Source organism: Eptesicus fuscus, chromosome 6 (genome assembly GCF_027574615.1).
Source record: "Eptesicus fuscus isolate TK198812 chromosome 6, DD_ASM_mEF_20220401, whole genome shotgun sequence".
In the NCBI taxonomy this organism is placed as follows: Eukaryota; Metazoa; Chordata; class Mammalia; order Chiroptera; family Vespertilionidae; genus Eptesicus; species Eptesicus fuscus.
Window position 1 is genome coordinate 32807801 of NC_072478.1, and position 17904 is coordinate 32825704.

At 38.7% G+C, this 17904-nt stretch overlaps 1 protein-coding gene and 1 non-coding gene across 3 annotated transcripts in view; both read right to left on the reverse strand.

The window, feature by feature from the left end:
- KIF13B (kinesin family member 13B) overlaps window positions 1-17904 on the reverse strand; it is a 197370-nt gene that overhangs the window by 148328 nt on the left and 31138 nt on the right. The gene's annotated exons all lie outside the window — the stretch shown is intronic.
- LOC114234872 (small Cajal body-specific RNA 15) lies at window positions 16032-16159 on the reverse strand. The gene has a single exon (XR_003621054.2). It is a non-coding gene; the product is annotated as a small Cajal body-specific RNA 15 (non-coding RNA).

Below are 17904 nucleotides of genomic sequence, written 5' to 3' on the forward strand. Positions count from 1 at the left end.
ACTGGGGATCAAGCCCACAACCTGGGCACGTGATCTGACCCAGAATTGAATCATGACCTCTTGGTTCATAGGCCAATGCTTAACTATGAGCCATGCCAGCAGGGCCTGACCTCATTTTAAATCCAAACAAAAGTTTTAATACTCATTTTAAAGAGAGCTATCTTATAGAATACATTTTGTAAGAGATGACTAAAAAGTAATCAAGTAGAGATTTAAATTATATACATCTAGTAATTTTAAGTGGATAAAAGACAAGATAGAACAATATGCCATTTCTCATTAATTTGCAATAATAAAAGTTAATCTGTAACTAAGCTACTTACAAAACAAGGAGTATGATAAAGATATGGTATTCCTTGGATTAACATTTGTATTGAACTCTGGTATACTGAGTTTAGAAATAATTTTAAAAGAATGATAAGGAAGTCCATTAACTTTTTTAAACATTAAGATTAGACTTTTCCTTGCATTTAATGAAAGAGAAACATAAACTGAACTATAAACTACTCAGTAGTTGGCATAAAATATTAATTATCTTATAGCTTTAAATAAGATGAAGATTGTAATTGAAATACTTCATGGTATGATTTAATAAAAATAGGTCTTAACTGCCTTATTGAATCCTTATTGAATAAGGTACATCAAAAAACTTGAATGAAATGCCATAAAAACTTATCTGTGCATTTAGCCAATGTATTCTAAAGGAATAATTCCAGTTTTCCAACTTTGAGATGAGTATTCAGGATAGGAAAAAAAACAAAAACAAACAAACAAAAAAAAACCACCTGTTTCGCCTGGCAGGTGTGGCTCTGGTTGAGCAGCAGACCATGCACTGAAGAGGCCATTGGTTCCCAGTCAGGGCACATGCCTGGGTTGCAGGCTCAATCCCCAGGAGGGGATGTGCAGGAAGCAGCCAATTGATGATGTTTCTCTCTCATCCATGTTTCTATCTCTCTTTCCCTCTCCCTCCCTCTCTCTCTAAAATATAAATAAATAAAGCATACTTGAAAAAAAAACTGGTTTTTTTTCAGCATGAAATCTACAATTTGGTAACTGCAATTAACAATAAAATTTAAACAGAATCTACTTATTAAGAAACCATAGTTTAAATCAGAACATTAATCTTGTAACATAAAAGTGAAAAGTAAAAATATAGGAGTGAAAAATACAAAAGGGAATACAGAGAACATATCTGAGTGACTATGGGGGTGAAAATTTTAACATTTTGTCTTGACTGACCAGAAAATCATCATTGCTTTATGGTAGATTAAAAACAACACAACAATACTTATGACAGAAATACCAGGGAGTCTTGAGATTAAGAGGCATCTCTCCCAGGCCTATGAAAGTAATGAAAATGCTAGAATTGTGTGGGTGAGTGTGCAGGGAAAGGACATCGATGGGCCTTCCCTACCACCATCCCCCTCCCCCTCAACACACACACACACACACACACACACACACACACACACACACACACACGCGCGCGCGCGCTCCTAAGAAATGTCTGTCAAATCAATGAGGCCACATGCTGAAACTGGACTCGGCCAATAGAAAGGTTTGTATCCAGAAACCAACTGACTTAGCACCTCTGTTAATGCAGAATGTGTATTAGCTTTGTTTTAAAAACTTCCTTTAGCTCCAGTCAAACATATTGTGGAAAATTACAGATCCTGGTTATTTATCTGCCAGACAGTCATATAAGTTCACATTTTTTGAGCCCTCTTGAATCTGTTTGAGAACTCACTATACTGCCAGAGACCTCTTCCTGGGCCTAGGAAGTCAGGGCTTATTGAGGTGTTTGCTGTATTTCACATCAAAGATGAGTCAAAACTGCTCCAGATCCTGAATGCATTGACCTAAAACTTTCCCTCCCATTTCTCTGAAGTTTTCTTAAACTGATTGCTAGCAAGTGAGCCAGATTTTGAATGTTTCTTTTGCTGTGACAAGGTCTAAGTATTTTTTACAACTGTAAGCTTAGTCACCATACAATGTAACATTTGGAAACTATTCCTATCTTGACAAGGGCTAAGGGGGTGCTTACTATAACATTAACAGGTGATTACAATAAAATCCTGCTCATAATGAACACTCTTCAATGGGGACAGATACTTATAACACAGGAATCAATCCAGCCAAGTACATATTTAAAACTGGCTGGTGAAAATCTCTACTCAGAAATACTGAACTTTCATATCCTATTTTGTGGCTATTTTCTAACTTGAAAACATAAATGTGTAGATTCCCACAAGCTGGAAAATTCTTTTTGCCTGCTCTTAATGCTCAGTGTTCGGGCCTCTTTTACCACCTCTGGCCGGTATCATTTTAACAGTCTGACCTGATTTTCCTATCTCCAGTCATGCTCCCGCCTAATCTATCCTCCACACTGTCATCAGTGTAATCTTGTATTGAGTTGTTTTGAGTCCAGTGGAGCCAGACAAGGCCTAGTTTTGACTCTGTGCAAGATACTTAATCTCTCCCTGCCTGTTTCTCCATCTGTAAAATGCAAATAGCAATAGGATTGCTGTGAGGATTAAGTAACTAAGCATGTGTAAAGTGCTCATAACTATGACTACTTAATTATGTCACTCACATGTGGAAGAACCTTCTAGGCCTTGCCCTCCTTCATGTGTGGCTCCATTTCGTCTTTCCCCTACTACCTCACACTGTCATGCTATTCTCTATATCTGAAATATCATTATTTCTGAACCAGACAGAACAAAGCCCTAATCACCTATTCTTCTGTGATCTCTTTTTCAACCTTAAAGAATTACAACTTTCGTTCTTTCTCCCCATTTTTTTTTCTAATAGCCATAGTACATCAATGCATTCATGTATGTCTAGATCCTCATCATATTGTCCTTATTTAAGATGAGATGCTTTTGTTTTTATTTTAAAACACTTCATAGCCTCTCCTACGGAATCCTTTGTACATTGTATTATTTATATAGTCTCATGATCCCTAGAAAATTATACAAAAAAGAAAAACAGTGATAAATGCATGTGTTAGTTTTAATCAACATGTAGGGATAATCAGTTAACACTTGACATCCTAATCATGGCTACACACTCCAGGGTTGATTAGATAGCATATGAAAGATGTAATCAAGAACACACACTCTAGAGTAGGGATTCTTAACCCGGACAGAATGAATGGACACCTATAAAGATGGATGGGGAAAAAGTTATACTTTTATTTTTCGCTAACTTCTGAAATTTAGCGATTACCCTCAATTCCAAATGTAGGTATGAAAATAGAATTAGCAGTGACTATGTCACCAATAAAAATCACAGCTATTTTTGTCCAGCCAGCATGGCTCAATGGTTGAGTGTCGACCTATGAACCAGGAGGTCACAGTTGGATTCCGATGGTTGCTGGCTCAATCCCCAGTGGGGGGCATGCAGGAGGCAGCAGATTTATGATTCTCTCATCACTGATGTTTCTCTTTTTTTAATATATTTTTATTGATTTCAGAGAGGAAGGAAAAAGGAGAGAGCGATAGAAATGATAAAAGAGAATCATTGATTGGCTGCCTCCTGCACACACACACACACACAACACACCCCACCGGGATTGAGCCCGAAACCCAGGCATGTGCCCTTGGCTGGAATTGAACCCGGGACCCTTCAGTCCACAGGCTGACACTCTATCCACTAAGCCAAACCAGCTAGGGCTCATTGTTGATGTTTTTATCTCTCTTCCCCTCTCCTTTACTCTGTGAAATCAAGAAAAATACCATTTTTTTAAAATCACAGCTATTTTCATGTCAATTGTTGCAAATATCTTGCATTTAAATGCATCACAACTTTGAAATTTAAGCAATTATTCCCAAAACTAGATCTTGCTAGTTCATATAGTAATAAAGAAGCATATATTACTGTATCATACATATTTTATTTTTTTTCTGATAACTATATCTTATTATATTTGCTTTCCTTTGTAATCTTTTGCATTTTACCCTTTTGAAAGATTATTCTGAGAAGGGTCCATACATAGACTTTATCTCATTGTCAAAGGGGTTCATGACAAAAATAGATTAAAAATTTATCTTAAAACAGGTTTTACATGCCTTCAGCTATCTTTTTCATTAATCAGCACAAGGAATGTCAGAAATAATTTTTCACTGGTACAATGCACAGTGTTAAATCTATCAGAAATATCATTAACCATGTAAAACGGACTAGAAATATTATATAGGTATCTCCATTCTTGGAGAACAAAGTATGAAACTCATAAACCTGGCAGCCTGAGCCACTGGTTTAATATTCTTGGTTGAGGGCTCTACTCTGACCTGAATTCAGATTCTGTCACATAATTCTAACCAGAGGGTATTGCATCCTGCTACATTTGTCAAGGGAAACTTTCTAGTAAGGTGATGGAGAGCTATGACTTCGCTGAGCCTATAGGTACAGGTTATATGACTAATGTTGTGACTGCCTACCAATAAATATGTGCCAGAATTCAGTCAGAATTTCATGTAACATACTCCCTAAGTAGTGTGGTTATGAGGGAGGAGGGAGGTAAGCTCTCTCAGCTAGCTTTAATGATAGGAGGTTACTAATATCCTATATAATAAAAGCCTAATACGCTAATTGTATGACCATTCGACCAGTCGCTATAACGCACACTGACCACCAGGGGGCAGACGCTCCAGCCGGTAGGTTAGCTTGCTGCTGGGGTCCAGCCGATCGGGACTGGGTGGGATGGGCTGGACACACTCTGGAGCTCTCCCGTGGCCCCTCCCTGGCCAGCCAACCTCCCGCGGTCCCTCCTGGGCCGGGTGGCCCAATCAGCCCCAATTGGGACTGGGCGAGATGGGCCAGACACGCCCTGGAGCATGTCCCTCCCCGGCCCCAATCGTGTACCAGTGGGGTCCTTCAGCCTGGTCTGCACCCTCTCGTAATCTGGGACCCCTCAGGGGATGTCGGAGAGCTGGTTTCAGCCCAATCCCCGCAGGCCAGGACGAGGGACCCCACCGGTGCACAAATCCGTGCACCTGGCCTCTAGTCTGATATAATAAGGGGCCAAAATTGCTTAGATCCATTTATAATACCCCTGATGGACTAATAAGCTCCATGAAGCCCAGGACCAAATTTCCTTTTGTTCATCATTGATTTCTTAGGATCAACACCATCCTGACACAGAAGACAATTCAAAGTTGTTGAGTGAATTAATGAATGTAATATACTTAGCTGTATATGGGTTTTTCTAACTCCAGAATGTAGATTCCTTAAAATAAAAGAGCATGTCATATTTATCTTTCCCTTATCAGGCAACTTGCCAGGGTTGCACATATGAGATATTAATCAATAACTGTTGAATGCCTGTAGTTTTGCTCTATAATCTGAATTAACCAAATGTATTTTTTCAAATGTGTAAAGGTTAAGAAGACACTCCTCAGGAAAATCTTAGAAGGCAATAAGAAGCAGTGAGCACATCTAGCTTTGGAGAGATAAACTCAGGCAGACCTGAATTCAAATCCCAGCTCTGCCACTTACTAATCGTGTGATCTTGTAAAATCACATTAACACCTTTCCTGCCTCTTTCCCCTTCAGAAAATTTTGGGAGAATCATGGTGCCTATATCTTTTATTGTAAGTAATCTTGTTGTATTTGTCAGTAAAACCTTGAAAAGTATCCAACACACTATAAGCAATAATAATGCCTATAAATATCATGCTTTTTCTCCTCAGAGAGAAGATCCTGTTCACTTCCTATATTTCCAAGAACTCTGTACTATCTCTGCAGGACTTACACCTTCCAAGCATTCAAAGACCTTGACCAATGAGTTCCTTTTACTATGATAATAATAGCTCTTTTCTCAGAACAAGAAAACCAACTCTGGGTAATATTAGGCAAATTGATGCTCTTGGGAGGAAACCCACAACCCCAGAAATAAACATCTTGTAGTTGCTATCTGGAAGGTTTAAAAACTACATTTTGAACTACAGCTTGTCACCTAAGATTATTGCCAAATAAAAGCCAAAGGACATGATTTGTTATTAGGAACATGATATGATAGTTTACTACATGTCTAACCCAGCCAATAAATATTTACTGAGTGCCTAGCTTGTACAGTGCTGTTTGAAAAAAATATTAATTAAAATATGACATATTTAAATGAATAAAATGTTTATAAAGAAAGTCGGCCAGAAAAAAATAAATTAAAAATAACAGCAGCTACAATGTACCAAGTACCTACCATGTGCCAAGCATTTTACATAAACAACTCATTTGTGCCACAGCAATCTTATAAGAGCCATATTTTGGTGTTATCACCTCGATTTCACAAAAAAGGAAACTGAAGCTCAGGGAGATGATGTAAACTCCCAAAGTCACACAGCTGGTAGACCCAGAACTCAAACCCTAGTCTGAGTCATATTTCTCTGATGCCTGTCAACCCACTCTTGCCTTTTCCTATCCTTACCAGCAATGTCGACGGTTAAACTCCACTAGCAGCACCTCAATCCTAGATCCTTTCTAATGCTTATGAGGTTGATAAATTAAAAAATAAATTTATCACTGGATGAAGTCACTCTATGAAGAACAGACCTATTCTCTTCCTAGTTTTTAAGCTCAGGTCTTTATTAATAGAACCAGGTCAGGCCAAAATACATCAAAATAAAGAACTCTAATCAACTGACAGTTTAATATAGAAGCAGGAGAACCCATTTGTATATAGAGCAAAGGCATACAAAAAGGATGTTCTAAAAGCTTATCATGGAGTGCAGTCCCAGGGAAGAGAGGGAAGGAGAGCAATGCATGAGGTGTCAGATTATGTCCACATAAGGTTGACTAGGGTCCAGTTTGAGTTGGCAACAGGCAGAGTTGAAAAGTGATCAAAGGCTCTGGGGAGAGTGAGGCCAAGAGGATCTGAAGCGGCACATGAGAGGTGTGTGATACGGGGGATAGAGATGAAATCAGGGTCAGGAAACTTCAGTGAAGCTTATGGAAATGGCAAGGCACAAAATCTTAGTTCAGTGCCAAGATACAACTTCATTTTAACCAGTCTGTCCCAATATCCTACTTTTAAGCATCCTTCCTGATGAAACAGACAAAGGTGACGATTAGGTTCAGTCTTTCAGAGAAAGGATTTTCACAACAGCTTTTTCCTGTACTACTTATATAACTTAATTAGAATGACTAATGCAAAATAATGCCAAAGGTGTATACAATGTCTGGCCCCTCCCATTATATTGCAGTTTCCAGTCCCCAAAGAGTACAGCACATTGCAAGGATGATGATGACTGGATGAGTGACTAAATGGGAGTAATAACTGAACACCCAAAGATTTTGCTTACACACAGGGTTTCAGTTGTGGTAACACTTTATGAGAATAAAATTGAGAAAGGAAGTTTATTTGCTATATATGACCCAAACACCAAGTCACCCAATTTTCTACACAGAGGAATATGTAAATCAAACAAAATAATTAAGTACAATGATAAAAACAGCAGCTACTATGCACACATTCTTATGATGGTTTTCATTTCATAGGGTAAAATTTATTACTTAAAAAGACTTGATAATTTTGGAAATGTTTATACCATATGAAAAATAAAACGGAAAAGGTTTACCTTAATGGAGAACTAGATATATATGTATTATTGCTATAAAAATTCCAGTTTGCAAAATAAAGAACTCTAATCAAAACTGCTTATGCATTGCCCTGGCCGGTATAGATCAGTTGGTTGAAAGTCATCCTGTATACTGGAAGGTCACCAGTTTGATTCCCAGCCAGGGCACATGCCCAGGTTGTGGGTTCGGTCCCCAGTTGGGGTGTGGGTGTTTGGGAGGCAACCAACTGATGTTTCTCTAACATCGATGTTTCTCTCCCTCCCCCTTCCTCTCTCTCTCAAATCAATAAAAAACATTTTTTTATTACAAAAAAAGAATAATTCGGGAAGATTCAATTCTTAACCCAAAGAGATCTAAAATAGCTGGAGACAAGACAGGTATTTGCAACAACAGAATAAAAAGATGCACATGTCCTGACTATATGTCCTGTCCTACTTGGACAGCTGCCCAAATGAACTGACCTGGGAATTCCCCTGCCCTGCTTACAGCTGTTGGGAATTTCTCTCCATTCTGTCTATCTCCCTTTCTATCTCACCACAGCAAAAGCAAAAGACATGCCCCTCTCCACCCATATCTTCCTTTATTCCAACGAATTAAGATGAGGACTCTATTACTCCAGTGAATTAAGATGAGGACTCTATTAGTCCAGTGAATTAAGATAGGGCTCTATCACAAGGACAGAGTAAGCCAAAGTGGAGAGAGGAAGAAAAAAGGATTCCCTCCGTGCTCTTCTGCTGGGGATAAGCAATGGGTGACTGGTGGATGGATGAAAAGAAGAGGGAGGAGAAACTTCAGGAATCTGTGGCCTAGTACTTTCTCTTCCAGGTTGTCTGCCTCTCACAGGGAAAAATAGGATTATTTCATCCCCCTCTAGTCTCCAAGAAACCCCAGTTTTCTTCTTCACAACAGCTCATTCTCTTACCCCTCTAGTATCTGAATCTCAATTGAAAGCCTCCCAAAATCCCAAATCACACCAAAATTCCATCTTAGTTCTTCAAATCCTTTTCCAACTATTTACCCAATAAAGTCCTTTACCAAGATCAAGAGAATAATCAGAAAGGCTTAGAACCAGGGAATTCCTGAATTCAGACTTCAAAAGGCAAAATGTTACATTTCTTAGCATTCTAGTTGGAACCCAGAATTCATAGAATTTTTGCTTAAAATGTCTTAAATAGTGCTATATACTTCAGAGTCCAAGCTAGGATCAGAGATTTTCAAACTCTTTGGTACCAGAACTCTTTTACTCTCTTAAATATTATATTATTGAGGAAACTAAAGAGGGTTTTTTTGGCAAATTTTTTGTTTTGTTTTGTTTTAATCCTCATTCAAGGATATTTTTCCATTGATTTTTAGAAAGAGTGGAAGAGAGAGGAAAAGACAGAGAGAATATCGTTGTGAGAGAAACACGTAGACTGGTTGCCTCCAGCACGTCCCCCGACCAGGGCCCAGGCTGGGGAGGAGCTTGCAACCGAGGAGCATGCCCTTGACTAGAATTGAACCCGGGACTGAAGGTCGATACTCTATCCACTGAGCCAAACCAACTAGGGCAGCCTTTGGAAATCTTTTAAATTAGAAATTAAGGCTGAGAAACTTTCAAAACATTTTATCAATTTATTTAAAAATAACAAGATGTATTACATTAATGTGAATAACATTTTAAAGAAAAATAATACTTCTCCAAAACAAAATATAGAAGTCTAAGTATATATTTAGTGAAAGAATTGCATTGTTTTACATTTTTGCAAATTAAAAAAATGTATTAAGCTAAACACTTGATGATTTATAAATAAAGTCATGTCAACAGTTACAGAATTTACATGGCTAAACATGATAACCTAAAGAAAAATTGAGCATATAACATATTTACAAGGCAGAAGTTGATGGTCTCAAAAAGTAATGTGAGCCTCAAACCCAGGGCCAAGGTCAGGAAAGGACATGTTTAATGACTGAAGCCAATAAGAATCTACACTAAGAGTTTTAAAAGGAAAGGTCCTTAGAGGTCAGGCAAATGACACAAATTGACCAGCTAGGGACCTGAAGATGAAGAGCTCATGACCTTGTTAGAGGCAGCAAGCCCGGTGTTGCCAGATTTCCAGGTTGTTAAAGAAAATCTGCATTTATTTTTTTTAAATCCTCACCCAAGGATATTTTTCCATTGATTCCTTTAGAGAGAGTGGAAGGGAGGGAAGAGGGGGAGAAAGAGAGAGAGAAACATTGAAGTCGATTGGTTGCCTCCCACACACGTCCCAACCAGCGTCAGAGATCAAAAAGCAGTGAGGTATGTGCCATTGATCAGGAATCGAACCTGAGATCCTTCAGTCCATAGGCCGACACTCTAAACACTGGGCAATCGCCCAGGGCGAAATATGCATTTTTAGTGCAAATCTGAATTTTTATATGAAACTCCTGATTTTTAAGTATTGAAACTGCAAACAAACCAAAACACATCTGTAGGTAAATGTAGCCTATGGCACCCCCAGTTTGCAACATCTATTCTTTATATTACAAACAGAATTATCTAATCTTAGGAAATTCTTACCAAAGGAAATTTAATCTACAGTATAATCCTAATATTAATCATTGGGAAAGAGAAAACTTAAAATATAATCAATAAAACAACACTGAAATAAAAAGTTGTCCAAATGACAAAAGCAAAATAAAAGCTGTGTTGCTATGGGAATAAACAATACTGGGCAAGGATTTCTATTACTAGAAAATTGCATTTTATATGGTGGAGTCGATGGAGATGGCTTAACATTGTCTTGAAAAATACTCCACATAAAATCCAACTCCCAGACCTGGCCCGTGTGGCTCAGTTGGTTGAGCATTGGCTATGCACCCGGAGGTTGCCAGTTCAATTCCTGGTCAGGGCTCGAGCCCCAGTAAGGGGTAAGCAGGAGGCAGCTGACCAATGTTTCTCTTTCTTTCTCTCTTCTCTCTCTCTCTCTCTCTCTCTCTCTCTCTCTCTCTCTCTCTCTCTTTCTCTCCCCCCCCTCTCTCTTTCCTTTCCTCTCTCTTTAAAATCAGTTTTAAAAATAATATATATATACATATATATATATATATATATATATATATATATATATAGTTTTTTTAAATCAAACTCACAAACTACCCTTCCAACTTCTCACTGGGAGTAATTCGGGGCTTTTGGGAACAAGCACTCATAGAAGAGCTGTAATTAATCAAGAACCATTTATTGCGCACCTTCTTGCAAAGCACTGAAAGAGACACAATGAATAAGAAGTAGTCTGGGCTTTCAAGCAGCCACAGTCTAAAAGGTAAGGGGGCTCAAAAACACATAGTTCCAGCATTAGAAAACATGGTGAGACAAACACAAAAGATGTCACCCAGGCAGTGACATTCCTTAGTTAGTAGAAATAATACATGCTTTAAATTCAAAAGACAGATTATAGGAAATAGGAGCAGGCTTGACGGAGGATCAGTCTGGTAGTTTGAGTTCCAAAAACCAGTTTGAAGGCTATGTTATAATCTAAACATAGGGCACTTCTGGTCCTAACACTAGGGTAATGTCAGAGAGAATGAAAAGGAATGTTGGGATAAAAATATTCACATGAAAAATCCGCTCTGGTGGGTGTAGCTCAGTTGGTTGAGAGGCATCCCATGCACCAAAAGGTCGCTGGTTAGATCCTGGTCAGGGGCACGTACCCAGGTTGTGGGCTCCATCCCCAGGAGAAGTGCATTCCAGAGGCAACTGATGGATGTTTCTCTCTCACATCACATCAATGTTTCTCTCCCTTCCTCTCTCTAAAAATCAATAAAAACATTTTTTTAAATCAGCAAGATTTGACATTTTACTAAATAAAGATAATATATCCTCTGAAACAAATTCAGTTTCTTAAACAACCAAGGAACTTACAAATCAAAAGACATATAATCCAATCACATGTGAAGATCATATTTGGATGCCATTCAAAACAAACTTTGGAGGAAAAAAACTTTACAAGATAATTGGACACATGAACCCTGACTGAAAGTTTGATGCAATTACATAGCTATTGTTATTTTTAGGTATAATAATGGTATTGTGATTATGTTAAAACAAATAAAATGTATATTAAAATATTTGTGGGTAAAATGGAATTTACTTCAAAATAATATGGAAAAAAGAGTTGAAGATGTGAATACGATAGTATTAGCCATAGGTTAATGGTTTTGGAAGCTGAGTGACAAGCACATAGCGGTTAATTATACTATTCTGTCTACTTTGGCATATCTTTTAAATTCTCCATAACAAAAAAAAATTGTTTAATTAAATGGCAAACCCGCTTTTACCTACTAAATGAACTTTATGTAAATCTATTTCAGTTTTCCTAAAAGTGGAGCAAAGAGATTATTGAATTGTTTCATAAAAGGGTCAAAACATGAAGATAAAGATATACTTTGCTCTTATTACCCGTTCTATAGAACTTTTTATTTAAATTATAAGTATATATAAATTTGGTTTTTTAAAAATATATTAGTATTGGTTTCAGAGAGGAAGGGAGAGGAAGAGAGAGAGAGAGAAACATCAATGATGAGAGAATCATTGATCGGCTGCCTCCTGCACACCCCTACTGGGGATCAAGCCCGAAACCTGGGCATATGCCCTTGACAGGAATTGAACCTGGGACCCTTCAGTCCACAGGCTGACACTCCATCCACTGAGCCAAACCAGCAATGAGGCAAATGTGAAATTCACCATCATACAAGATACTTCTTAACAACTACAACATTTTTTAAATTTATTTTTTAACTAGAGGCCCGGTGCACGAAATTCGTGCATCGAGTAGGGGGGGTCCCCTTAGCCAGGCCTGCGCCCTCTCACAGCCCGGGAGCCCTTGGGGAATGTCCAACTGACGGCCGCTGTGCTCGCCAGCCATGAGCCCGTCTTTTGGCTGAGTGGCGCTCCCCCTGTGGGAGCACACTGACCACCAGGGGGCAGCTCCTGCGTTGAGTCTCTGCCTCCTGGTGGTCAGTGCGCATCATGGTGACCGGCTGTTCCGCCACGCCGAAACCAGCTCTCCAACATCCCTCGAGGGGTCCCAGATTGTGAGAGGGTGCAGGCCAGGCAGAGGGACCCCACCAGTGCATGATCGGGGCCAGGGAGGGACGCAGGAGGTTGGCCAGCCAGGGAGTAACTGCAGAAGGGCTCCAGGGCGTGTCTGGCCTGTCTCACTCAGTCCCAATCGGCCAGACCCTAGCAACAAACTAATCTACTGGTCGGAGCATCTGCCCTCTGGTGGCCAGTGCATGTCATAGTGACTGGTCGACCGGTTGACTGCCTGCCCCCTAGTGGTCAGTGCACATCATCTCCACTGGTCGACTGGTTGACTGTATGCCCCCTGATAGTCAGTGCACATCATAGCAACTGGTCGACCGGTCGACTGTCTGCCCCCTGGTGGTCAGTGCACATTGTAGCGAGCGGTTGAGTGACTTTAGCATATCATTAGCATATTATGCTTTGATTGGTTGAACAGCTGACTGGATGACTGGACACTTAGCGTATTAGGCTTTTATTATATAGGATAGTTGACATAGAATGTTATATTAGTTTCAGTGATTAGACATTTATATAACTTATGAAGTGGTCATCCCGGTAGGTCTAGTACCCATCTGGCACCATAATTAATACAATATTTTTTACTATATTCCTTATGATGTACTTTACATCCCCATGACTATTTTTATAGCTGGCAATTTGTACTTCTTAATTCCTTTTACCTTTTTGCCCATCTTGCTCACTCCCCTCCCATCTGGAGACCATCAGTTTGTTCTTTGTATTAATGAATAACAAACTTAACCAGGCTCCAGAATCCTAAACTACTAATTTGCAAAAGAAATCATTTTTCATTTTAGCTAAATATCACTCTCATAGGAAAATGGACAATGATTAAAATTAAACTATAGAATCATTTCAAAGCTGTGTCTGCAAAAATCTAACCTTACAAAGTCCACAAAAGAATAATTCCACTTTTCTTTTTACTTTTCAGTTTTGTTTTTGCTTTATTTTTTGTTTTACTAATATGTTTATAAACACTGTGTGCTAAACTAATTTAACCACAACTTAATAGAACTAAGAATGAATAAAGAGTATCCTAACTCTTAGCTTAATACTTGGCCAAGACTTGTTCAACTGTTGAATGGATCATAAAGGTTCCTAACCTACTGTGATACAGTAACTTTTTGGGGTTGGATTGGTTTCTCATCTCATATTTCTGCATGGAGTACTGCTACCTTCCTTTTTAAAACAGAAGTCTACATTCTTATACAATACTTGGTTTATATTGGCAGCAACTCCTATCCTAGAGATAAAGAGCCCTAAAGAAAACTATTGCCAAAGACAAATATTAAAATCTTAATAGTGGGATTTGGTAGTTTCAACTAAACTTTATTTGTAATTAAATCTTATCTAGTATATCATATACTATCTGATAATTTTATGCTGAATCCAGAATTCTGGAAAATTTTAAAGCATTTAAATGCTATTATCTATAACTTGCTTGATCTAGTAACTAATTATACACACATAATCCTGATCCTCATTATAGCAAATGGTAGTATCTAAGTCATATTTCTGGCACAGTGACAGAGACTCTCTTTTCTTGTATTAAAAAAAGTTTATTCCTTCTTTTTTAAAAAAATATATTTTTATTGGTTTCAGAGAGGAAGGGAGAGAGAGATAGAAACATCAATGATGCGAGAGAATCATTGATGGGCTGCCTCCTGCACACCACCTACTGGGGATCGAGCCCACAACCCAGGCATGTGCCCTTGACCGGAATCAAACCTAGGACGTTCCAGTCGCAAGCTGATGCTCTATCCACTGAGCCAAACCAGCCAGGGCAGTTTATTCCTTCTTATTGCTATACCAATAAAAGCAATAAAAACATGAATGAGATGCTTATGTATTCAATGTCAATGTTAAAATATAATAAAATCTACTCTAACAGACTAATTTTTGTTTAGACAGTTTTACTAATCAGCTATAAAACATTTGTATTAACAATTTACTAGCCTTTGCTGGTAAAACTTCCAAAAAAATCTGAATTTATTGCTATTTGATTACCTGCTACTGTTAACTATGCAATGATATGACTCCAACCATATATATATCCTATCTAATAAAGAGGGGATATGCTAATTGACCCTCACGTCATCGCAAAGATGGCAGCACCCATAGCCAATAAGGAGGGAATATGCTAATTGACTGCCACGCCTTCAAAGATGGCAGGGTCCACAACCACAAGATGGCAGTACCCAGTCCCCTCAGCCCCACTGGGGCAGCAGGCACGTGGCAAGGTCGGGCCCACCCCTAGGGGGGCCCAGCCACTCTGCACGCCTGCCTTCGGAGTCCCCCAGTCCCCTCAGCCCCCCAGCCGCCTAGGGCCAGCCCGAGGTGCAGGCAAGCTTCGGATGGCAGCTGCCCAGCCACCCAGGGCCGCCCAAAGCTCAGGTAACCAGGGTTAGTTGAGGCCTGCGCTGCAGGCAGTGACAGCAGCAGAGGTGTGATGGGGCGTCACCTTCCCCTTATCGCTAGGTCACCTCCGGCTCCTGAGGGCTCCCAGACTGTGAGAGGGGGCAGGCCGGGCTGATGGACACCCCCTCCAGTGCATGAATTTTCATGCACCAGGCCTCTAGAGTGTGTGTGTGTGTGTGTGTGTGTGTGTGTACATATACATATACATATACATATACATATACATATACATATACATATACATATATATGGCTATTATGAATCCCCTGATTCATTTTCACAACTATATTTAAAAGTAGTCAAAGAAAGCCTGACTGGTATGGCTCAAAGGCTGTGTCGACCTATGGACTAGGAGGTCATGGTTCGATTCCTGGTTGGGACACATACTAGTATGCCTAGTTTGCAGGCTTGTTCCCCAGTGGGGGGTTTGCAGGAGGTAGCCAATCAATAATTCTCTCTCATCGTTGGTATTTCTAAATCTCTCTACTCTCCCTTCCTCTCTGAAATAAAAAAATATATTTTTGAAAGTAGTAAATTATTTGTACACTCAATGGTCATGGTATTTTTTTTAAGCATAATCATCTAAAATTTCTGAGTATGTAGACCAGTGCTCTCCCCACTTTACTTTGACATAATCAGGGTGGACAGGCTTCCCTAGGAAGAGCCTCTTTATGAAATTAAAGCATACCACATATTATTCTCCAGAGAAGTAAATTCTATTTGGGAAGAATTATTAGTCTCACTCAAGTCATTTCACAGCAAAGAGAACAAACAGGTCTATTGTATATAGCATAATTACATTTTGCATGACTTCCTTCAATTAAAATCTTTACCTAAATTAGCATCCGTATAGCAGTAGAGAAATTTTAAATGTCATTATCTAATATGACCCAAAGATGCCTTCCACTAACAAGAAATTAGTCTAAAAAATGCTTCATATATTTCTTCTTGTTCTTCTTCTTCTTCTTTTTTTTGCTGTTGGTAGATAAGTAGGTCTTGAATTTATTTTGCAAACAAGACTTGTTCTATCCACCTTTTAATTCAGAAGGCTAAAAGCAGCTTTCATATATTTCAAAGCAATTACTGGCATAATGCCCTCCCCTCAGTAGCAGTACTCAGTATATTTATAAGAAAAATGTATATGCATGGGTCAACCTCACTTAATTCTGCATATATATATATATATAATATGAATATATACATATATATATATGAATGAATATATACATATATACACATGAATGGATATATACAGAAATTAGAGTACTCTGAACCTCCAAAGAAGGACTGAGTATGCTTTGATCATATTAGGCATTCACTAAATACCTAATAATCTTGACTAAACTGATGTCTAGTAAACCATCAGAAGGAATAAAAATATTTGTAATGACTTTACTAACAGTGCTAGTTGAGATCCACATCTCAGACATTCTTCTCACTAGAATGGCAGTTATAATCTTCACATTATCAATTAATCACTTTAAATATAACCAAATGGGAAGGAGAGGAAAGGACCATATTATTACTATAAAACCTGAAAATCTCTGCATAACTATGCCATTTATGGCTTATTCTGTCCATGTTGGAGAATTTCTCTAACACATACCAAAGAACAGGCCATTTCACAAAATACTACAGAAATCAGTGTTCAGGTTCATTAAAATCTTGAAGTCTAACTCTCCAAATGCTTTCTACTTCAAGAAATTCTGGTCTTAAAATCTTACACTTGGTGGGGCAAGATAATAAGAAAAGAATTGTAAGAGAAAGTAAGTTAATGTATTAATGGTTGTAGTGTTAACACATGTGTGTGTGGGCGCCCGCACACACACACACACACACACACACACGATAGAAAACAAGGGTACAAATGAAAATGAATTAACTGACCAATGGACTGAAAAGTGCACTTTATAATGAGGGTTTCTTTCAGTATAAAGAAATAAGATTTCAGTTCTGGTGTTAAAGCATGGTTACTTCTGAACAGGGCCATTGATCCAGAGTCTCTTCAAAGAGTTGAAAGTACACTAAAATAATTATCACTGCCACTCTTGCTTGGTATATATCACAAATAACAGATTAGAAGGGAAAATCTTTGTTTTGTTTTGGTCTTATAAGAGAAAAAAAGGAGGATCAGGGTATTTGATGAAATACCAACTTTTACTTTTCCTCCCAGAATAAATTTGTAATATTATTTTTTGGGTCCTTTCAACACAATTTGTTTTGCCTTTAAAAATCAGGTATTGGCCCTAGCTGAGTAGCTCAGCTGGCTAGCATGTCAGATATACCAAGGTTGGGGTTCGATCCCTGGTCAAGGCACATACAAGAATCAACCAAGGATTGCATAAATAAGTGGAACAAATCAATGTTTCTTTCTCTCTCTCTCTTTCTCTCTCCCTTCCTCTCTCTCTAAAATCAATAAATTGAAAAGTTTACTTTATAAAGCAGGCATTATATTTTGACCAGTCAGTCTTTTTTGAGTCACATATCTAATCTGATACTTTACTAGAAAAAGGCATTCGTATACACATATTGTACAACTTACAAATATATATATGAAAATGTAAAGAAATTCAAGGGAGCCCTAGCTGGTTTGGCTCAGTGGATAGAGTGTCAGCCTGCGGACTGAAAGGTTCCAGGTTCAATTCCAGTCAAGGGCACATGCCCAGGTTGTGGGCTCGATCCCCAGTAGGGGGTGTGCAGGAGGCAGTAGATCAATGATTGCCTCTCTCCCTCTCCCTTCCTCTCTGAAATAAATAAAAATATATTTTAAAAAAACAATAAAGAGCCGAAACCGGTTTGGCTCAGTGGATAGAGTGTCGGCCTGTGGACTCAAGGGTCCCAGGTTC